At 40.9% G+C, this 23,836-nt stretch overlaps 1 long non-coding RNA gene across 1 annotated transcript; it reads left to right on the forward strand.

Annotated features, from left to right (window-relative positions):
• Positions 1-1,185: 1,185 nt before the first annotated feature.
• Positions 1,186-21,556, forward strand: LOC138443441 (uncharacterized). Its single transcript, XR_011258147.1, has 2 exons — positions 1,186-1,280; positions 19,590-21,556. It is a non-coding gene; the product is annotated as an uncharacterized lncRNA (long non-coding RNA).
• Positions 21,557-23,836: the final 2,280 nt, after the last annotated feature.

Raw genomic sequence — 23,836 nt, forward strand, 5'->3', positions numbered from 1 at the left:
GTCAGGATTTCTAGAATTCTTTTTGGTCAAAAAGCAGATAGCTTCTGAGACTGCTGACCCAAGAGTCAACAACACAAGAATTAGCTGTATAAGACCAAATGAACTAACAGGGAACATTTGTGGTTATTTGTTAGGAATATTGTTTTAATGTTCTACATTAATGTTAATGTTTTAATGTTCTATTCTGAATATATTAACATAAATAAGGCTTTTTTCTTTCTTCTTAAACTCTCGGTAAGCCAAAGAAAACTATTAGACTCTGCTTTTTTTAACTGAAATAAACATTTAAAGATAATATTTAATTCTAGCTGACCCACACACTTGAGCCATAAATTTACCAAATCTCCTTACTTTTCTTGGCAATATAGCTATTTGCATAGATTCGGTAAGAATCTGCCCTCTTTTTTACTGAAATATAAGAAAAAAATCAGTTATGCAACCAAGACCTTGTCCAGATATCACTTCTGACAATAATGTTCATTTAATCTGTATGATGAAATCATATTTACAAAGTCTTCTCAGGGAACTCATCTAGGACCTGGCTTATCAGGTCCCAGGTTTGCAGGAGGTAGGAAGACCACTTACTGGCCACGAACTTTAAGAAATCATAAGAACCTTGAGAAGAAAGGGATTTACCCAAATTTATATGTACTATGGGTAAAATCTGGTAGAAAGAGTTTCCTAGGATCAGGCTTGGTTTTTCTAAATTCAAGATAGCAAATAATAGAGCCTTTTGAAAGTCCAATCTGAAATTCTTTACGGAAAATTCCAGAAGAAAATACTTTTGTGGCCTTATCAGTAAATAAAATTCTAGATTTATAAAGAAGACTTAAGGAACCTATATGATAAATTAACACCCTTGCTGCACCTGCACAAATAATCAGGCCAAACCAACCGTCTTGCCCTTTTGCTTTTTATATTTTCCAGTAAACTGAGAGTTTCTTAGTCTATCTGTCTTCTTTTCTCAGTGCCTAGCCCAGTGTCTGGCATAAAGAAGGTAATTAACATTATTTATTAGAAAAATCAATATCAGGGGACTTTCCTAAGTGATCCAGTGGTTAAGACTCTGCACTTCCACTGCAGAAGGCATGCGTTGGATCCCTGATCAGGAAACTAAGATTTTACATACCACTTGGTGTGGTCAAAAAAACAAAAAGATCGAGTTATGAAATTGTATTTGCACCTGATTTCAACTGCGAAGCAGTCAGGAACACTAGGGAGGCTGGGCGAGGAGCTGTCCACACCTGATTCTCCAATCCCACCTTTAACTCAGGGAGAAGGTGAGTCCTAAAAACAAACTCATAATTAGCATTAAAAATACTTTAGGAATAAACAAGCACATAGTCAAAAAATAAAATGAAAGGAGAAATGAAACAAGACAGGCAAAACTCTGATTATTGTTGAAGTTGTGTGTGGTGGGCACTTGAAAACTAATCATACTTTTTCATAATAAAGTTTTTTTTTAATTACCTTGAAGGAAAAGGAAAGGGTAACAAGGAAATCTGAGGGCTTCGTGTGGGAGGAAGTAAGCTCAGGCAGTTTTTCTGTTCTGTTTAGGGTTTTTTTCATATAATATTCAAACTACTCTGAGTCACCTCTGCTTTGCCCTGCTAACAGCTGGCGGGTGGGGTTGGGAGGAGATATGCAAAATGTCAGAGGTTTCAGGGAAACTTGAGCTCTGGGAGGAAGTGCTCAAGTGGCCTTGAGTCAGCCCTGAGTACTGGTAAGATTCGCTCCACAAGGGCCTTTGGCTAAGCCAGGTCAGATCTGAAATGGCCAGTGGCCAGATATTGCCCTGAGCAAAATAGGAATGGAGTGCTCTAAAGTCTAAGAACAAGGCAGGGGAGAGGCGGAGATGTTTGTTGGCCGAATCAGTGCCAGAGGCCAGGAGAGAGAAGAGGAAAGGTAGGGGGCACTGCGCCCTCTAATTGTCATTCCCTACCTCAACGGAGGGAATCTGGAGGCAGTGGAGCCCTAGGAGAAAGAAAGCAGGAAAAAGAACGGAAGTTGTCCATTTGCATTAGACTACAAACATTCCTTGGGTTTAAAGTCAGTATCAACTTAGCCAACACAACATTGTAAATCAATTATACTCCAAGAAAAATGAATTTGAAAAAATTAAAAAAATAAAAAAATAAAGTCAATATCAACTTAGTGTGATTTCCTTTAACAAGGTACACTGCCACTGAGAGATGAAATAATAACCAACATTTATGAAGTGCTGATTAAATGCCAGGGAATTTTCTTAAGCACTTTATTTACAGTCTCTCATCTAATACTGTGAGGTAACTGATAATATATCCTCATTTTATAAATGTGAAAACAAAGCATTAGGAACTTTCAATGAAATATTCAAGATCATAGAGCTAGGAAATGACAAGGACAGCATTTGGACTTGGATCTGACTAAAAAATGATGTTCTTGGAAGTTCTAAGATAGACAGAAGAAGCATGGAGATAGACCCTCAGGTCAGGGGGGCATTCTTGTCAATTCCTGTGGTGCATAGCGGTGCTAGGCACTAAGAGTGAGAAAGAAAAAACACTAGGAAAGAAATGTGTGGTATGTTTGTCTCTTGGCAGGAAGGTGACCATTTGTGAAATGGCTGGAAGGTAATTGTAACACAATTCTTCTACAACGGCCACAGAATGGTGAAACAGTAAACTTCACAGAGAAAGGACCAGTCTTCAAACAAATGTCACTGTGTGGTGTTTCAGCTTGAGGCAGCCGTCAACCAAGTTTTAGTGGAACCACACTTATGTCAAATAGTAAAAAAGCCTCTGAAGTCAAAAGAAGATATACCAGTTAAACTGGTGGCTTCTTAGGACTTCTCTGGCAGTCCAGTGGTTAAGACTTTGCGCTTCCTCGGCAGGCATCACAGTTTCAGTCTCTGGGTGGGGTAGTAAGGTACTGCATGCTATGTTGTTGTTTAGTCACTAAGTCGTGTCTGACTCTTTGTGTCCCCAAGGACTGCAGCACACCAGGCTTCCCTGTCCTTCACTAGCTCCCAGATAGTTTGCTCAGATTCATGCCCATTGAGTCAGTGATGTTATCTAACCATCTTATCCTCTGCCACCCCCTTCTCCTTTTGCCTTCAATCTTTCCCAGCATCAGGGTCTTTTCCAGCTCTTCACATCAGATAGCCAAAGTATTGGAGCTTCAGCATCAGTCGTTCCAATGAATATTCAGGATTGAGTTCCTTTAAGATTGACTGGTCTGATCTCCTTACAGTCCAGGAGATGCCATGTGGTACTACCAAAACAACATCAACAACCACAATCATAAACTGGTGGCTTCGAATCTTTTAATCACCAAAGACCATGTTATTACTCCCAGACCTCTTGCATTCTGATAAGCTACACTTGTTAAGCTACAATGATTTCTCTGGCTTAGACCGAGGTGAGTTAACAAAAGCATCCAGCAGAGCCAGATGGCCACACAGGCAGGGCTTCAGGTGGTGGAGGCAGCGAAATGACCCAAGTCACACTGGGTTCATCCTCAACTCACAGGTCCATGTTTGATTCTGTCTGTGCTTCTGGAAGTTTTCAGTCTCACAGGACTGATTCACACCAACCAATCCCAAAGTAGAACAATAAACAAGAGCTACATTGAGAAATTTGTGTAGTGAGAAATGAGTCTGCCTCAATATTTTCTCCCTGACTTCAGTGGGAAAGCAAACCAGGAACAGATGTTTGCTTGGTGAGCAGGGGTGGGGAGTAGTGTTGAGGTTCATTCAGGCAAGGATGAGGGTGAGGAAATATTTCTCACTCAGAATTAATGACAGAGCCAGCGTCCCACCCTTGACCAGTAGTGACTTACAAGGAAGCAGTTCCCCAAATTTAGAATTTCCCTTTCTAATCTCTAAGCTTCTCAATCTCCTCCTTAAAATACATTAGTATGCTTGTTGGTTGGCATTCTTTTAAACTCCACCTATTTCAAGGCAGGATTAAAGGTAGCTTACAAAACTATCCACAATAAATGCAACACAAATCAAATTTGGGTAGGAGTAAAAAGGCAGGATACACTTTGACTGATTATATTTTTAGTTGTGAGGATGCTAAAATCACTGTACTCCCCTAAGCCTGCATTTTGGTCCCCAAACTGGAATCTGTGAAGTGGGCCACCCTTACTCCACTGATTGGAAATTTCGGTAGTTTGCTTTTACAAATGGTGGGGTCAAAGGAAGAAAAACACACAAACTAAAAGTTGCAAGCTGTGTTTTATTCAGCGAACCTATTGAGGACTATAGCCCAGGAGACAGCCTCTCAGATAGCTCTGAGGAATTGTTCCCAGGAAGTAAGGGAGGGGCTGGGGTATATAGAGATTTTTGCTGAAAAACAAACAAACAAACAAACAAACTGTAGTAGTACATCCAAAGATTACTGCTAATCACAAAAACAGACATCTTGGGTTAATGACTTTAGTTCTTTTCATGTATGGGAAGATAAACTGTCTAGGGCTCACTGAAATTGCTCCTTAGATATGCATCTTAACTATCTAGGGCTGGTATCCTGTACTTTTCCATCTTGAATTCCCCTCAGGGGTATAGCCCAGCTGTGGTGTCAGGGTGGTTGCACTGACTTGGCGGTGGCAACATTTGCTTTTTACTGGAATGGCAGGCGATGTTCTTTTTCCACAGTGGCTACTCTTTACCAATGACAGATCTAACCTGATTTAATTTTCAGATGGCACCAAAAATTTCAAGTTTTAAGGAAAGTTTGCTGCTATACTTACGAATCACCACAATTTACTTTTCTCATTCATATTAACAAAAAAGAAAAACTTGCCAAAAAGTGTTTGATAAGAATGAGATAACAAGGGTTGCCATAATGGATTGATATCATTCAAATAGACTTAGTTTTAGTTAGCACGTGTCTTATTTAGACTAAACTGGTGATCTTCATTAAAATTTCTGAAATGTTAAAATTAGCTCACAGATCCCCGTGTTTACCTTCTTATACCCAGGAACGATTTTAAAAAGACAGACAACAACTATATCCAAAAACAAACAAACAAAAAAGTCTAAGTCAACAAAGTAATCACAGATGCCCTTCAATTTGCAAATCAGATATTTCCTTGCACAAAGAATTGTCCCGGGGGAGCAACTCAACTAAAATTTCAGGGTAAAGGAGCTTGCTTTCTCTTCATGAAACTGTGTCTGGTGCTCTGGGCAAGTAATGATGTTCATCAGGGCAACTGTCCGTTCAAATAACACAGACTCTTCCACATGAAGCGCCTTATATACACTCTAAGGTCAGTAGATGTATAAGCCAGTCCTATGGGCATGATGCTCCTAAATAACGGGTTGCAGACCAAGGACAGAACCACTCACTGAGGAGAAATTCTACCTTTTCTGTATTTGAGACCAGGGACCAAGTTCACTTGGGTGGGCGGACTCTGGTGCAGAACGTGGCACAGAATTAGGGCATTGTAAAGCCTGGTGGAGCAGAGAGGAAGGAAGAGAGGGAGGCGAAAGCAAAGCTCTCTAGTCCACAGCCTGGAGGAGAGCTGTGTAGATGAACTCAGGGGAGAGGAAGTATCCTGGACTCCTCGCAGAGATGCCCTTCTGACAGACTTCCAGGTTCCCATGCTCTTGGGAATTCTCCTTCTTATCTCCCCTAGTACTCAGCTGCTTTGATTCAGCTGACCAGGTAAGTGATTGAAGTTCTGTCTTCAAAGATGGACTAAGAATGTCACCTGCCATATCAGTAAACAAAGAATGTTGGGGTCATCAAGCCATCAGCCACTACAGCTGCCCCAGGTGGTGAGCCCTGAGGGAACACAAAACACAGAAAAACAGGCTGCCTTCAGCCACTACAGGCACTCCCAATGGTGTACCTGAGGGGATTCAGGATGGGAAAGAACAGGATACTGGCCCCAGACCACTGAAATGCATATCAAAGGAATGATTTCAATGAGGCCAGACTCTTGTATCTTCCCACACACAGAAAAATGCTAAAATCATTAAATTGAGGTAGTCGCTCAGTCATGTCTGACTCTTTGTGACCGCATGGACTGTAGCCTGCCAGGCTCCTCTGTCCATGGAATTCTCTAGGAAAAAGTACTGGAGTGGGTAGCCATTCCCTTCTTCAGGGAAGCTTCCTGACTCAGGGATTGAAACCAGGTCTCCCACATTGCAGGCAGATTCTTTACCATCTGAGTCACCAGGAAAACTTCAGCTTCCTTTAATTAACAGTAATCTTTGGAAGCTCTAATACCTAGTTTATGTTGCAAAACTTTTATACATACTGGCTCCTCCCTTACCTCTTGGGAAGAGCTCCTCAGAGCTTATCCGAGAAGCTATCTTCAGGGCTTAAGTCCTCAGAAAGTCCACTGAATAAAACATAATTCTCATTGGACATGTGTGTATTTTTTTTTTCAGTCAACAGAGAAATAAGAAAAAGGAAAGCATTTAGAATCTGTAGCAAAACATATTGATAACTAAGACATATGCAGACCTTACTGAATTAATCTTGATCTTGTGCTTAGCCATTCGGTCGTGTCTGACTCTTTGCAACCCCATGGACTGTAGCCCACCAGGCTCCTCTGTCTATGGAATTCTCCAGCCAAGAATGGTAGAGTGGGTTGCTGTGCCCTCCTCCAGGGGATCTTTCCAACCCAGGAGTTGAACCCAGGTCAGATTCTTTACCTTCTGAGCCACCAGGGAAGCCAACGTTGATCTTAGGTGAGATAATGGTAATGTTGTTACGTAGGAGAATGTCATTTTTAGAGATGCACACCAATGTATTAAAAAATGAACTGCCATGATGTTTGAAACTATTTAATTTCAAATGGCTCAGGAAAAAGGAAGTATATATGAGGCTAATTGTTAAAAATTGATGAATTAGGTGTAATAAATGGACTATTGTTTGCTGTATCAGTAAACAGAGGATGTCACAGTCATCAGTGATTATAATTACAGCCAATGGTGAGCTAATGAGCCCTGAGGATACTCAGGATGTGAAAACATAGCCTAGTGGCCCCAGACAGCTGAGGTAAGGAATGATTTCAGTGCTCAGACTCTTCTATTTTCCCATACTTAGAAAAGCAGTAATTTCCTTAACTTGGCATATCTGGTTTTCTTTAATTAATAATAATCTTTTGATGTTTAGACTACCTGCCCTTGTTGCAAAACTGTTATATATCTCAGCTCCCCCACTGGCCTCCTCAGAGCAGTTCTATCAAGGTTACTTGAGACGCTGCTTTCCAAGCTTGAGGTCCTAAAAGTTCCCACTGAAAAAAATGTAACTCTCCACTTTTAGGTTGTGAATATTTTTTTAGTTCACAGGTGGAAGTCATGCTAGTGTTCGATGCACTATCTTTCTACTGTTCTTCAGGCTTTAAGATTTTCAAAGAAACAGTTGCAGAGAAAATGGACTTTACAATTTTCCAAAATAAACAACTAAGATTTACTGTATAGCATGGGGAACTATATTCAGTGGTTTTTAATAAACTATAATGGAAAAGTTTTTTAAGAAAGGATATATATACATGCATTCGTATAACTAAACCTCTTTGCTGTAACCAGAAACTAACATAATGTTGTAAGTCAAATATATTTTCAAAACAAAATTTTTTTAGTCCATAATAAGTACACCAAACCGGTAACAGTGCTTATCTTGGCTGAGGCAACATAGGGGTTCTTTTTTGTCCTTTATATAATCTAGTTGTTCAACATTAACATATGTTGTTTTTGTAATCATATAAGATTTTTGTTACAATTTTTAAATATGTATGCACATATGTTTTTTAAAGGCCACTGCAAGGACTCTTCCTTCGGCTCCTGTGGCCTCTCTCAGGGCCAAACACCACCCTGTCCCAAGGCCCCAGCAAAACAAGCCTCCTACACAGCATATTTCTCCACAGGTGCTTTCCTGCGCCTCACCAGTCCCGTATCTCTCTTCCCCAGAAACACTTTCCTCATGAACTACCGCCCGCACAAACACACTCCCTCTAAACTACTCTCCCAGAACAGATGGCTCTTTTACCACTGACTGCACCTTTGCAAGGCTGTTGCCCATAAATCACTCCTTCTTCAAAGTTCCTGTGTAACCCTTCCACCATCTATCCTTTCTAACTTACTGCTTCAGTCCCCTGGTGAATTTCTCCAGGTGCACTGCCAAAGAGTTCTCAGTTGCTGACTTTCCTGTCGGCTGAAGTAGTGAATTGCTTCCACTTTGGTCTGAGATCAATCACAGCTCCGAGCTCTTCCTTTTCTAGCCCCCTAACTCCTCATCTCGTACCTTGCAGCTTATCAAGAAGAAATGGACATGCATAAAATTATATATATATACTTATTGCAATTATTGCAATATAATTATGTTTTACTATATATATATATGTAGTTATTGCAACATGAGTGTACAGGATAACATTGACGGAGGAGCCTGATAGGCTACAGTCCATGGGGTCGCAAAGAGTCGGATATGAGCAACTTCACTTCACTTCCATATAACTTAAGTGTTGGAGAAGTGTAGTTTTGTTACTCAGGCTTTTGAAACAAGTCCTAATATTTTAACCTGTGTTGGAAAATTGTACCAGAGTTATTCAAACAAGTCCTATTGTTTCAAGCTACTTGTTTTGAATAGAATTTTAGAGCTTTTAAGATCAAAGAAATTCCTTTATGACTTTGCCAAATACTCACCTAGCCCTTACTTCCACACTTGAAGAATTTAATCACAAAAGAGAATATAATTTCCTTTTTGTGGAGTTCTTCACAAATTGAGTGGAGTCTGTTTTCTGGTCTAATTTTTTTTTTTTTTTTTGCCTCACTCTGCACATGTGGAATCTTAGTTCCAATCCACACCCCCTACAACGGGAGTGTGAAATCTTAACCACTAAAGTTTAACCACTGAACTGCCAGAGAAATTCCTTCCAGTCTCATCTTAACTTTCCAAAGTTGCGCAAAATAAATTTAACTCTTCTTTTATATCAACAATCTTTTAGAATGGTAGAAGACAGTTTTTCACTACTCTATTTCATCTCCAATTTGCCACAAAGTGGAATTCCATTGGACCTTTTCTATTAGCCTAAACATGTGATGCGTTTCCACACATTACCCTCCCATATCACTCTCTGTAGATTCAAAGATACAGAGACAAAAGTTGTGACTATTAGTCCTGGTTTAATCATTCTTTTGCTGTGTGTGATGGTGGGAAACTCAAGTGACCTATCGCTAAGCCTCTTGTTTCATCTGAAGAATGAAAATGAGAATAATATTAATGATAATTGCTCAAGTCTCCATAAATGCCCAAACTAAAAAGAACAAAGAATGTAAAATATTTTGTCGATTGTAAAGCACTCTGTACCTGTTACATGCTGTGGTTATTCACATTAAAGATTCAGTCAAAGCAGGTGAATCTCCCCCTTCCCCCACCTCATTACAGATTAAATTCTTCTCTCAGTTCAGTTCAGTTGCTCAGTGTCCGACTCTTTGCAACACCAGGCACTGTAGCATGCCAGCTTCCCTGTCCTTCACCAACTCTCACAGTTTGCTCAAACTCATGTCCATTGAGTCGGTGATGCCATCCAACCATCTCATCCTCTGTCGACCCCATCTCTCGCCTTCAATCTTTCCCAGCATCAGGGTCTTTTCTAATGAGTCAGCTCCTCATTTGAAGTGGCCAAAGTACTGGAGCTTCAGCTTCAGCAGCAGTCCTTCCAATGAGTATTTAGGACTGATTTCCTTTAGGATTGACTGGTTTGATCTCCTTGCAGTCCAAGGGACTCTCAAGAGTCTTCCTCAACACCACAGTTCAAAAACATCAATTCTTCGGTGCTCAGATTTCTTTAAGATCCAGCTCTCACATCCATGCATGACTACTGGAAAAACTAGCTTTGCTTAGACAGACCTTTGTTGGCAAAATAATGTCTTAGCTTTTTAATGTGTTGTCTAGGTTTGTCTAGCTTTTCTTCCAAGGAGCAAGCGTCTTTTAATTTCATGGCTGCAGTCACCATCTGCAGTGATTTTGGAGCCCAAGAAAGTAAGGCTTGTCACTGTTTCCATTGTTTCCTTGTCTATTTGCCATGAAGTGATGGGACCGGATGCCATGATCTTTGTTTTGAGTGTTGAGTTTTAATCCAGCTTTTTCACTCTCCTCTTTCACTTTCATCAAGAGACTCTTTGGTTCCTCTTCACTTTCTGCCATAAAGGTGGTGTTATCTGCATATCTGAGGTTATTGATATTTCTAGCAATTTTGATTCCTTCTCTACTTGACTTTTTTGGCTTTTTAAATAAACTTTGGCCACACGCTTTCACATTCAGCATCAATGGATTCTTTGGAATGACTGTGGCAGCGATTGCTCTCATGGAATCGGTTTATTTATGATAACAATGGTCTAGTCTCATCCTTTTTAAGATGCTTCCACAAAATAGCTGAACTTCCCTCAGTACTGGCCGTTCCGCTACATTCAGTAAACTTTATAATTGCTCCCTTACCAACAGATCCCAAAGCCTAGCCACATTATTTGAGAATGTCCCAAAATCTGGAGGGTTTGGGGTCTCCAGGCTGAATTTTTGCATTGAGATTCTGGGAAGGAAGGGTTATGTTGTTGTTGGTTAGTCACTAAGCCATTTTCTGACTCTTTTTGTGACCTCATGGACTGCAGCATGCCAAGCTCCTCTGTCCATGGGATTTCCCAGGCAAGAATACTGGAGTGGGTTGCCATTTCCTTCTCCAGGGGATCTTCCTGACCCAGGGATCAAACCCACGTCTTCTACATTGGCAGGTGGATTCTTTATCGCTGAGCCACCAAGGAAGTCCAAGGAAGGGTTCAGTTCCCTAATATTTTTGAAGAGTAACATTACCCTGCAAGGACAACCTTGCCAAGCTTTCTCTGCTGCCCTCTTGTGGATAGCTATCAAGTCAAAGTCAAAGCTATCAGTGTGGAGTTATTTCATTATCAAAAGTCCCTATCAAACAGTACAGCTGTAACTGTACTGTAAGCAAGTCATAGCATACTGCATCAGCGACCTACTCAAGGTCCCATGTAACTCCCAGTCAACAGTAGAAACCATCTAGTCTCCTCCTTCATATTGGCTCTATTTCAAGATGTCTACCATTGGTACAAATTAATTAAAAAAAAAAATCAATCCTCTTTCTTTGACCTCACATGTTTCTTTAGCCACTTCTTTCCTGTGTAGCAAAATGTCTCAAATGAGTTGTTTGTACATGCTGTCTCTACTTCCTCATCTCTTATTCTTTCTGGTGTACAGTCCAATTAAGGTGTTGAAAAACATCAGTACAGGGTAATGATAGCAAGACCTGACACAAACATCACCTGAATAAATCAAACACACTACTTATCCAAAGGGTACAGAATAAATTCAGCTCAATTAGAGAGATGATGAAATCTTTCAGTTCAGACCAAAGTACAAACATCTTAGAAATCAAACTTATTGGGATTGACATATACACACTGAGGGCTTCCTCGGTGGCTCAGTGGTAAAGAATCCACCTGCCGAGCAGGAGACATGGGTTTGATTCCTGGGTTGGGAAGATTCCCTGGAGAAGGAAATGGCAACCCTCTCCAGTATTCTTGCCTTGCCTAGGAAACCCCAGGGACAGAGGAGCCTGGCGGGCTACCATCCATGGGATGGCAAAAGAGTCGGGTACGCCTTAGTGACTAAACAACAACAAAAGCAATAAAAACACTACTCTATATAAAATAGAGGGCTAACTAATAAAGATCTACTGTATAGCACAGGGAACTCCACTCAGTACTCTATAATAACCTATGTGGGAAAGAAATGGAAACAGAGTGGGTATACGTGTATGTATATCTGATTCATTTTGCTGTACACACGAAACTAACACAGCACTGTAAATAGACTGTACTCTAATAAAAGGGTTTTTTTAAAACAAAGAAGTACAAACATCTTAATTCCAACACCTTCACCAGAGGGTGTATTATTGCTGAAAATGCTAAGTAAGCGAGAGTCATATTAGGGCCTATGGAACTCTATGTACTCATAAGCAAGGAAGGATATGCCCCCAAGCCCTTCAGGTAGAAGCACCTCATGTGTCTGGTTTATACAATGCACAATCCTATTGCAGGGTTCAGTTGGGTTCTCTAAGGTGCCTCTCTCAGACTCCTCAGGCTAGTACATTCTGGTCTGAGAACATTCCTGAGCCCAGTATTGTGTAACCATACCAGGGATCAGTTTTCTAGATGTTTAGGAGTCCTGCTAACAAGCCTTTAGATCAACCAAGGAGGTATACTAAAGTAATGAGCTGGTAGGTAAGAAATATTTTAGATGCTGGACATCCATAAAGAATGGCAGAATGGCAGAAGATATTCAGAGTTACCCTTACCATGTTTCCATGTTTGGTTTTTAAGCACTGGTGATTCCTATCCATTTGTGAAGGAGAGAGGCAATTTGGGGGAGCAAGCATTCAAGGCAACCCAATGACTTTCTTCTGTCTCTCAGATTCAAAATCTTGCAGGTCTATCAGTGGATGTCCAGAGTGAGAACCTTCCCACCTCCAAAACAAGCAGATCAAAAAACCACTGCACCAAACATCAAGTTTATTTCTTGATGGCAGTTAAATTATTTCCATACTTTGTTTGGTAGAGTGGGTGGGATACTAACAATGGTAGAAGCTCTACATTATTATTTAGAGGGAGCAGTGGAGATTAAAACTGTGAACTGGAATTAACCCGAGACAGTTTTTGAAGGGTAAAAGGAACACTGGATAGACCTAGAACATGTCAGGCTACACATAAAGTCGTACTAAATTCCAACTAATCTCTTATTATGAAATTATAACTAAAGTTCAAGTAGAAATAGCTCAAAATAAAATAGGAAAAGGAAAGACTACGGCTAAAATCAAACAGCTGGCTGACATTCATTTTTAAAAAATGAATAAAAGAGAGAAGGGAAAGAGAACAAGAAAAAAAAGAGATTTGCAAGGGAGCTAAAGTAAACCTTCTAAATGAACATACTTAGGATGGAAGTGAAAATGAAAACCAGTGGGGGTGGAGGGGAAGGGCTCTCTGACTCCAAAACAGGAGAACAAAGACAGATTAATCCCAAACAATATCAAATCTATTTTAGGCCAAAGCTGCAACTCTGGAAAAAAGATTGAAGATAGGAAATTTTACATTTTTGTTAAAATCCAAATTTACAATAACAGAAAAGCAAGGCAGATAGCCAGTATTTATTCAAAAGGTGTCCCTTAGAAACAAAATGTAATTATGAAAATCAGAGGCCTATTTACAAGGAAAAGAGCAATGCAAATCTAAGCCAGATCAAATTTAGATGAAGGCACAGCAAGGAAGAAACAGTTTCATTCTCTTTCACTTTCTTGTTTTAAAGGGACATCAGGCGGCATTATCCCTTCATATGTACTCCTAATACTAATCAACAAGCAGGCTGGGAAATAGCTAAAAACAATCAAGAAAAATCCAAGCATATTCTTCCTTAGGTTCTAAAAAATTTGACATAACAGCCCTGTGTTCTTGACAGCATTGACCTAATTCATGAAGCAAGCACATTAATTTACTAAAGGGCAAAGATCTCCAAGATATATTAAGATAAAATAAAATAGCAAAGTACAGAACAATATAAATAACATGCTAGCTTCAGTGTATTATAATAATAGGAAAAAAAATTGTATTTGTATTTCTTTGTATTTTTTATAAATGCTGGAAGAATATACAAGAAGCTAATAAAAGTGACTCCTAGTGGGATAAGGAGGGAAGGGCAGATGGAGGACAGAACTGAGATGAATATTTTCACTGTATACATTTTTTTCTTTGCTTAACTTTTTAGCTATGTGATTATATCACCTATTCAAATTTTAATCTAAAAGAAGGAGAAAACTAATTTGAATTAACTGTATATTTTCATTTCTAATTTTGCCTTTATGTTTCATTTTATAACGACATTTTCTTTCAAACACTACAAAAGACTGCAACCAGATTAAAAATTAAATACGTCACACCACCCAGCTTTCTTTGAGGTGAAATCAATTCTACCATCAAAAAAGCCTCCCTGGTTCTATGTAGGCTTTAGTCCGTGAAAATATTTACTATAGTGTGATTTTCAACTAGCAGTCAGTTAAAAAGCCTTCAATGGCTGGCCATTTGCCTAGAAAATAAGATTCTTACTGCTCAGCCTGAAATCAGAGCCCTAAACAATTTAACCTCTCTCCACCTTATCTCCAACTGCTCCTTCTCATGATTTCTTCAATTTTACCATTCAATTTGTTAAATGATTAGAAATGCCTGAATTTGACTGTGTATATTGTCTTCAGTTATATCTTCCTCATCTATCTTTCCTGTAAAGCCTACCTCAAGTCCTACCAATCCTTTTCCCACTCCCAATCCTCAGTAGCACATATGATCATTGGCACTTAGCATATGCTACGTTTCACATTATTATATTGCTCTTTCAAAAACAATTTTTCTAAACAGTCATCACTAAGTCCGAGCTCACTCTGCTTGCCGCACAACAGGCCAATAAATCTGAGAAAAAAGGTTTTGAGGCAAGGAATCCAACTTTATTTGGCAAGCCAACTGACCGAGAAGATAACGGACTAATGTCTTAAACCACTAATGCCGAAGAAGATGAAGTTGAACAATTCTATGAAGACCTACAACACCTCCAAAACCTAACACCAAAAAAGATGTCCTTTTCATCACAGGGGACTGGAATGCAAAAGTAGGAAGTTAAGAGATACTTGGAGTAATCGGCAAGTTTGGCCTTGGAGTACAAAATGAAGCAGGGCAAAGGAGTTTTGCTAAGAGAATGCATTGGTCATACCAAATACCATCTTCCAACAACACAAGAAATGACTCTACACATGATATAACCAGATGGTCAATACTGAAATCATATTGTTTATATTCTTTGCAGCTAAAGATGGAGAAGCTCTATACAGTCAGCAAAAATAAAACCTGGAGCTGACTGTGGCTCAGATCATCAGCTCCTTATTGCAAAATTCACGCTCAAATTGAAAAAAGTGGGGAAGACCACTAGACCATTCAGGTATGACCTAAATCAAATCCCTTACAGTTAATATATTGGAAGTGACAAAGAGATTCAAGGGACTAGATCTGATACAAAAAGTGCCTGAAGAGCTATGGATGGATGTTCGTAACATAGTACAGGAGGTGGTGACCAAATCCATTCCAAAGAAAAAGAAATGAAGAAGGCCAAGTGGTTGTCTGAGGAGGCCTTATAAAGAGCTGAGAAATGAAGAGAAGCAGAAGACAAAGCAGAAAGGAAAAGATAAACCCAACTGAATGCAGAGTTCCAGAGAATAGCAAGGAGAGATAAGAAAGCCTTCTTAAGTGAACAATGCAAAGAAATAAGGGAAAACAATAGAATGGGAAAGACTAGAGATACCAGGGGAACATTTCATGCAAAGATGGTCACAATAAAGGACAAAAATGGCAAGGACATAACAGAAGCAGAAGATATTAAGAAGAGGTGGCAAGAATACACAGAAGAACTGTACAAAAAAGCTCTTAATGACCCAGATAACCACAATGGTGTGGTCACTCACCTAGTGCCAGACATCCTGGAGTGTGAAGTCAAAGTGGGCCTTAGGAAGCATTGCTACAAACAAAGCTAGTGGAGGTGATGGAATTCCAGCTGAGCTATTTCAAATCCTAAAAGATGATGCTGTGAAATTGCTGCATTCGATATGCCAACAAATTTTATAAACTCAGCAGTGGCCACTGGAAAACTGGAAAAAGTCAGTTTTCATTCCAATCCCAAAGAAGGGCAATGCCAAAGAATGTTCAAGTTGCTGTGCAATTGCACTCAATCCCTAGCAAGATTATGCTCAAAATCCTTCAAGTTAGACTTCAAAAATATGTGAACAGAGAACTTTCAGATGTACAAGCTGGATTTAGAAAAGGCAGAGGAACCAGATATCAAATTGCCAACATCCACTGAATCATGGAAAACTTCTGCTTCATTGACTACGCTAAAGCCTTTGACTGTGTGGACCACAACAAACTGTGAAATATTCTAGAAGAGATGTGAATACCAGACCACCTTACCTGCCTCCTGACAAACCTGCATGCAGGACAAGAAGCAACTTTTACAACTGCACATAGAACAATGGACTGGTTTCAAATTGGGAAAGGAGTACATCAAGGCTGTATATCGTCACCCTGCTACTTAACTTATATGCAGAGTACATCATGTGACGTGCTGGGCTGGATGACTCAAAAGCTAGAATCAAGATTGTGGGGAGAAATATCAAGAACCTCAGATGATATCACTTTAATAGCAGAAAGTGAAGAGAAACTAAAGAGTTTCCTGATGAGGGTGAAAGAAGAGAGTGAAAAAGCTGGCTTAAAATTCAATATTCAAAAAACAAAGATCACGGCATCCGGTCCCATCATTTAGTTAACAAAAATAATATAGTCACAACCTGAAAGTAGAGAGTTATTTTATTTGGTGGGAATGTTTAGAACTCCAAGCCTAGGAGATAGTATCTCAGTAGCTCTGAGAAAACTGCTCCAAGGAGACAGGGGAGAAGTTGAGCTAAATACAAGTTTGCAACAAAGGGAGCAGGCAGTCTGAACATCAAAGATCAGGTATCAAGTTAAGAAATTTAGCATCTTATGTGTGGGAAGATACAAGCCTCTTGGTTCACTGAATTCATTCCTTTCATATTCTCATCAGCTATCCGGGGCCAATCCTGTTTCTTACATTCTGCCAGCTCCTCAGCAGTCACTGTGGGGTGTGGCAGCATCCTCTGGATCTAGGTTTTGGAAGCCCTGATTCACATTTGGAGGCCAGAAATCACTGAAGGCTGTAACATTTCTTGTTGATTAATGTGGCATGAGATATTTTCATTTTAACTTCATAGCAAATAGATGGGGAAAAAGTGGAAACAGTGTCAGATTTCATTTTCATGGGCTCCAAAATCACTGCAGATGGTGACTGCAGGCATGAAATTAAAAGACTCTTGCCTCTTGGAAGAAAAGCTATGACAAACCTAGACAGTGTATTAAAAAGCAGGGACATGACTTTGCTGACAAAGGTCCATATAGTCAAAGACTACTGGTTTTTCCAGTAGTCATGTATGGATATGAGTGAAAGTGAAAGTCACTCAGTCACGTCCATCTCTTTGAGACCCCATGGATATACAGTCCATGGAATTCTCCATGCCAGAATACTGGAGTAGGTTCAGTTCAATTCAGTCACACAGTCATGTCCGACTCTTTGTGACCCCATGAATTGCAGCATGCCAGGCCTCCCTGTCCATCACCAACTCCCGGAGTTCACTTAAACTCATGTCCATCGAGTCAGTGATGCCATCCAGCCATCTCATCCTCTGTCGTCCCCTTCTCCTCCTGTCCCCAGTCCCTCCCAGCATCAGAGTCTTTTCTAGTGAGTCAGCTCTTCACATGAGGTGGCCAAAGTATTGGAGTTTCAGCTTCAGCATCATTCCTTCCAAAGAACACCCAGGGCTGATCTCCTTCAGAATGGACTGGTTGGATCTCCTTGCAGTCCAGCTGTTCCCTTCTCCAAGGGATCTTCCTAACCCAGGGATTAAACCCAGGTCTCCTGCATTACAGATAGATTCTTTACCAGTTGAGCCACTGAGGAAACCCAAGAATACTGGGTTGGGTAGCCTGTCCTTCTCCAGTGGATCTTCCTGACCCAAGAATCAAACTGGGGTCTCCTGCATTTCAGGCAGATTCTTTACCAGCTGAGCTACAGTTGGGCCATAAAGAAGGCTGAGTGACAAAGAATTGATGCTTTCAAACTAGTGCTGGAGAAGACTCTTGAGAGTCCCTTGGACAGCAAAGAAATCAAACCAGTTAATCCTAAAGGAAATCAACCATGAATATTCATTGGAAGGACTGGTGTCAAAGCTGAAGCTCCAATACTCTAGCCACCTGATGCGAAGAACCAGCTCATTGGAAAAGACCCTTATGCTGGGAAAGATTGAGGGCAAGAGGAGGAGGGTTGACAGAGGATGAGATGGTTGGATGGCATCAATGGACATGAGTTTGAGTAAACTCAGGGAGATAGTGAAAGACAGGTAAGTCTGGTGTGCAGCAGTTCATGGGGTCACAAAGAGTCAGACTTAAGGAGTGAACAACAGCAAATGTCTCAAAACAACCATCTTGTGTGTTTGCGTGTGTGTCTGTGTGTGCGCATGGGGATAGGGGTGGGGGGAGGGGGTGTTGCTGGATACCAGGGTCTTTTATAGAACCAGAGAGAGAAGCTGTGAAGAACTTAAATCAAAAGGCTTTTGACATTGCCTCTATCTCTCCCTGAAAGAATAGAGAGAGAGAGAGAGGCAATGAGGAAGTAAAGTCAAAAGGGCTACCAGTCTTGCAAAACATCTCTGGGAATGGCCAGCCTCTGGAAGTGATGTTTTAATCTCTTCTCTCTTGCAATTATTCACAGGTGGGCAGGGTTCTTTGAGTCAGGCCATTATGTATGATTATAACAATAAAAGCAGCAAAAACAAGTCAAAGAAATAGTTTCAATGTGGAGTCAGAATTGGCTCTTCCCTGCAACACAGTGACGGTATAATACACAAAAAGACTAAAAGTAGGCATAGAGGGTACAACTAATCTACTCCCTCCCCCCGCCCACTTTTTAATGCATATATCCTGCCTTCCGTCTAAACTGCAAGCACTTTGTCTTTTCACCAATTTATAGTATGGTTTTAAAGACAATGTTCTATAATAGAGTACATGATTAATGATAGCATTGATAAAAGTAAGGATGACCCTGACTGATGGGGTGGCCTTCCCTGTGACTCAGCAATAAAGAATCCACATACATACAGGAGCTGCAAAAGGCGCAAGTCCCACCCTGGGTCTGGAAGTTCCCCTGGAGGAGAACATGGCAGCCCACTCTAGTATCCTTGCCTGGAGAATCCCATAGACAAGAGGAGGTTAGTGGGCTACAGTCCATGGGGTCACAGTTACACATGACTGAAGCAGCTTCACAAGCACGCACAACTTGATGGAGTATGTGTGTTTTGACATATTCGATGAGACTCAAGAAACTGAACCCACTTCTCAAGCATTCTGTAGACCCCTCTGGAGAGTTTTTCCCCGAGAACTACCCTTCTCTATTTGGCCCCTAACGTCTTGACTTTGTGCTTTTATTCTTTCGCTCACCTCAACAGATACATTCATTTGGGCTGAACTGGTCGACATTTTGAAATTGAAAATACTTGATAAACCAAATGTGGTGTAGCCATACAACAGAATATTGTTTGGTTATAAAAGGAATGAAGTACTTACACATGTGACAACTTAGATGAACCTTGAAAACACTAGGCTAAGTGAAAGAAACTAGTCATAAAAGTCTATGTGATTTCATGTATGATTCTAGTCATAGAATCATGAAAAACAGTCGAAAGTAGTTCACTCTGAAATGGAGCAAGACCCCATGGTCATTGAGTGCCCATTCCCCCCACCCCCTGCCCACCCTCACGATGTCCTCTGCCTGCCTTTTGTCTGCAGAAAACTTTAGTCAAAGAATAAGTTTAATTAGAGAAGTGAGAAATGCTAAAACAAAGGAAAACAGACAAAAGAGAGTAAAAATAATAATGTAGCCATTTTAAGCACAGTCAAGGACCTTTATTTCTTTCTCAAGGGCTTTATATAATATTGTGAGCTGTATCCTGTGAGCTGTCTTACAGACACTAAAACACCAGGTAGAGAAGTTAACCGCATGATGACCAGACTGTACCCGGACATGAGCTGCCACAGAATTGACTGCAAAGAAACGGGAACAAATGGACCCTGAAACTAAATATTAACTGCACCAGTCTTGGTGACAATCAAGATGATGCTGGTCAGATCACTGAGGACCAGATGAAGATGACTGTTACAGAGGACTATGCTGTTTCTGCATGTAACTCTCCCCCCTCCCAACTCTGCCTATAAAAGCTCTTACCCCCCACTTATTGGGAAGGTGGGGAGTAGGCCTTTGAAAAGATGTCCACCACCCTCACCTCACAGTTGCCAGCATCTTAAATAAAGCAAATTATCCTTTCTATCAAAAGACTCTGATGTTGGGAGGGACTGGGGGCAGGAGGAAAAGGGGATGACAGAGGATGAGACGGCTGGACGGCATCACCGATTCAAAGGACGTGAGTTTGAGTGAACTCCAGGAGTTGGTGATGGACAGGGAGGCCTGGCGTGCTGCAATTCATGGGGTTGCAAAGAGTCAGACATGACTGAGTGACGGAACTGAACTGAAATGACTGATCCTTTCTATCAGCCTGGCCTGTCTATTGGCTTTTGAGCAGCCAGAGGTAGCAAAGCCTTTGACTGTGTGGATCACAATAAACTGTGGAAAATTCTGAAAGAGATGGGAATACCAGACCACCTGACCTGCCTCTTGAGAAACTTGTATGCAGGTCAGGAAGCAACAGTTAGAACTGTTATGGAACAACAGACTGGTTCCAAATAGGGCAACGAGTATGTCAAGGCTGTATATTGTCACCTTGCTTATTGAACTTATATGCAGAGTACATCATGAGAAACGTTGGGCTGGAGGAAGCACAAGCTAGAATCAAGATTGCCTGAAGAAATATCAATAACCTCAGATATGCAGATGACACCACCCTTATGGCAGAAAGTGAAGAACTAAGGAGCCTCTTGACAAAAGTGAAAGAGGAGAGTGAAAAAGTTGGCTTAAAGCTCAACATTCAGAAAACGAAGATCATGGCATCTGGTCCCATCACTTCATGGCAGATAGATGGGAAAACAGTGGAAACAGTGGCTGACTTTATTTTTCTGGGCTCCAAAATCACTGCAGATGGTGATTGCAGCCATGAAATTAAAAGATGCTTACTCCTTGGAAGGAAAGTAATGACCAACCTAGACAGCATGTAAAAAGCAGAGACATTATTTTGCCAACAAAGGTCTGTCTAGTTAAGGCTATGGTTTTTCCAGTAGTCAAGTATGGATGTGAGAGCTGGACTATAAAGAAAGCCGAGGGCCGAAGAATTGATGCTTTTGAACCGTGGTGTTGGAGAAGACTCTTGAGAATCCCCTGACTTCAAGGAGATCCAACCAGTCCATTACAAAGGAGATCAGTCCTGGGTGTTCATTGGAGGGACTGATGCTGAGGCTGAAACTCCAATACTTTGGCCATCTGATATGAAGAGCTGACTCATTGGAAAAGACCCTGATCCTGGGAGGGATTGGGGACAGGAGGAGAAGGGGACGACAGAGGATGAGATGGTTGAATGGCATCATTGACTCGATGGACATGGGTTTGGGTAGACTCCGGGAGTTGGTGATGGACCGGGAGGCCTGGTATGCTGCTGTTCATGGGGTTGCAGAGTCGGACACGACTGAGCGAATGAACTGAACTGAACTGAACTGAGGAGGGTAGCATGGAGTAGGGGGTGGGGAGGATACAGAATGATAGCTAAAGGGTACAGATTTCCCTTAGAGATGATAAAAGTGTTCTAAAATGGATTCTGATGATGGCTGATTGAGCATATCTGCATATATACTAAAAATCATTGAATTACACACTTTAAATCGGTGGATTTTATCAAATGTGAATTATATCTCAGTAAAGCTGTTTTTGTTTTTTAAATTGAAGACATTTTGTGTTCATGTTTCTTTCCAACCTATATCCCCTTGAACCTAGAATTCTAGGGATTTAGAATTAATAATTATTACTATTACTTGCCTGTACCTACTTTCCTTGTCATAGCTTAGTTTGTACTATAAAGAATACACAATTATCTGTCACCATGAAAGTATATTTAATGTCCTAACATGAATACAGTAATATATACACGTATAAAGTAGGTGAGTCCTACTCTTTGTACTTAGATCTAAGTAATTAGACTTTGGAATTAGAATATCAAATGCATAATCTTTCTTATTAGCCTAGTATTTTATTATGAAATACATGACACCTTCTAAATCTAAAAGGCTAGAGGGACTTCCCTGGTGGTCCAGTGGTTAAGACTCCACTCTTCCACTGCAGGAGGCATAGACTCTATCCCTGGTTAGGGAACTAAGATCCTGCACACTGCAAAGTGGCCACACACACACACACACACACAAAGTCTAGACACCCTTTTAAAGCTCTAGAAATGCCCTTAACTATTCCAAGTCTCTCTGGGACATATTTTTCAGATGGCACTATTCAGGTTCCTGACCCACCACACTGCAGATCTGGGGTACGAAAGCCCAGCACCAAAAATGCAGCCCTCTTCTAACCTCCAAATGCCCATCTGCTATGTCTCCACGTCTTCTGTTCTAGTCACACCTGTTCTGACAATGGCCCCTGAACATGCCTAGTGCTTTTCATTGCTCTGCACTTTGGCTCACCCTCATGTGAAATCCTTTTCCTCCCTTGGTCAACCCTGAAGACTAAGCTCAAAGTTAAAGAACCTTTCTCTCAGTAACCAATCCTCGCAACCCAGTTTATCTTTTAGGCTCCCATAACATGTGACTTGTACCTATTTTATACCACCTTATATGGACAGGTAATAGCTTTGGAAATGTGGATTTCTACTGACAGGAAATGAAGAGGAACTAAAGAGCCTCTTGATCAGGGTGAAAGAGAATGAAGAAGCTGGCTTCAAACTCAACATTGAAAAAACTAAGATCATGGCATTCAGTCCCATCACTTCACGGCAAATAGAAGGGGGAAAGGTGGAAGCAGTGACAGATTTTCCTTTCTTGGGCTCCAAAATCACTGCAGACAGTGACTGCAGTCATGAAATTAAAAGACACTTGTTCACTGGAAGGAAAGCTATGACAAACCTAGACAGTGTATTAAAAAGCAGAGATATCACTTTGCCAACAAAAGTTCATCCAGTCAAAGCTATGGTTTTCCCAATAGTCATGTAAGGATGTGAGAGTTGGACCATAAGGAAGACTGAGCACTGAAGAATTGATGCTTTTGAATTCTGTTCCTGAAGAAGACTCTTGAGAGTCCCTTGGACTGCAAGATCAAACCAGTCAATCCCAAAGGAAATCAATCCTGAATATTCGTTGGAAGGACTGATACGGAAGCTGAAGCTCCAATATTTCGGCCACCTGATGTGAAAAGCTGATTCAGTGGAAAAGACCCTGATGCTGGGAAAGATGGAAGACAAAACAAGGGGGCGGCAGAGGATGAGTTGGTTGGACGGCATCACTGACTCAATGGACATGAGTTTGAGCAAACTCCAGGAGACAGTGAAGGACAGGGAAGCTTGGTGTGCTGCAGTCCCTGGGGTTGCAGAGTTGGACACCACTTGGAGACTGAACAAAATGTCTGTAGGGAACTGTAAGGCTCTTGAGAGGAAAAGACCATTTTTATATTCTGAACTTAACATTCTCTTAGCTCAGTGTTAAACAAGTATTCACTAACTTGATGAAAAGAAGAATGGATGAAAGGAGTCGTCATAGTGCCCGTCCAGGATGCTTTTTGTGTTGGGTTCAGCTAAGTAGGTCAGTTACCAAACAAAGGATTATTTGTAAGAGTTCTGGAAAGCTTTCCTGCCAAAATTTCTCTTCCATATTATACTACTACTAATTGAAATGTTACCACTGTTGGAGGCTCACCCAGCTCTACCCTCTCCCAAAAGGCAAACAGGCCTGAGGAGGTGGGAGTAGTATGTCTTTCAAACATGACAGTCAGCTGAATGCAAACTGAGAAGCACAAAGAGTTCAGTGAGCCAACAAGTCACGCCTGGGCTTATGTCATGGGGAAGTGCTGATCAAGCAGAGTGAAAAGAAAGGCTAATGTCCAGGAAAAAGCAATAGGAGGAAAGGGGGTGGTCCGAGAGGCCAGGGTATGAGTCAGCCTCGCAAGGGCTGGCAGCAGTCTCGTCAGCAGTGGCATGGCAAGCAGCAGAGAAAAGGGTATTTGCCATTGCA

The sequence above is a fragment of the Ovis canadensis genome, chromosome 7 (assembly GCF_042477335.2).
Source record: "Ovis canadensis isolate MfBH-ARS-UI-01 breed Bighorn chromosome 7, ARS-UI_OviCan_v2, whole genome shotgun sequence".
Taxonomy (NCBI): domain Eukaryota; kingdom Metazoa; phylum Chordata; class Mammalia; order Artiodactyla; family Bovidae; genus Ovis; species Ovis canadensis.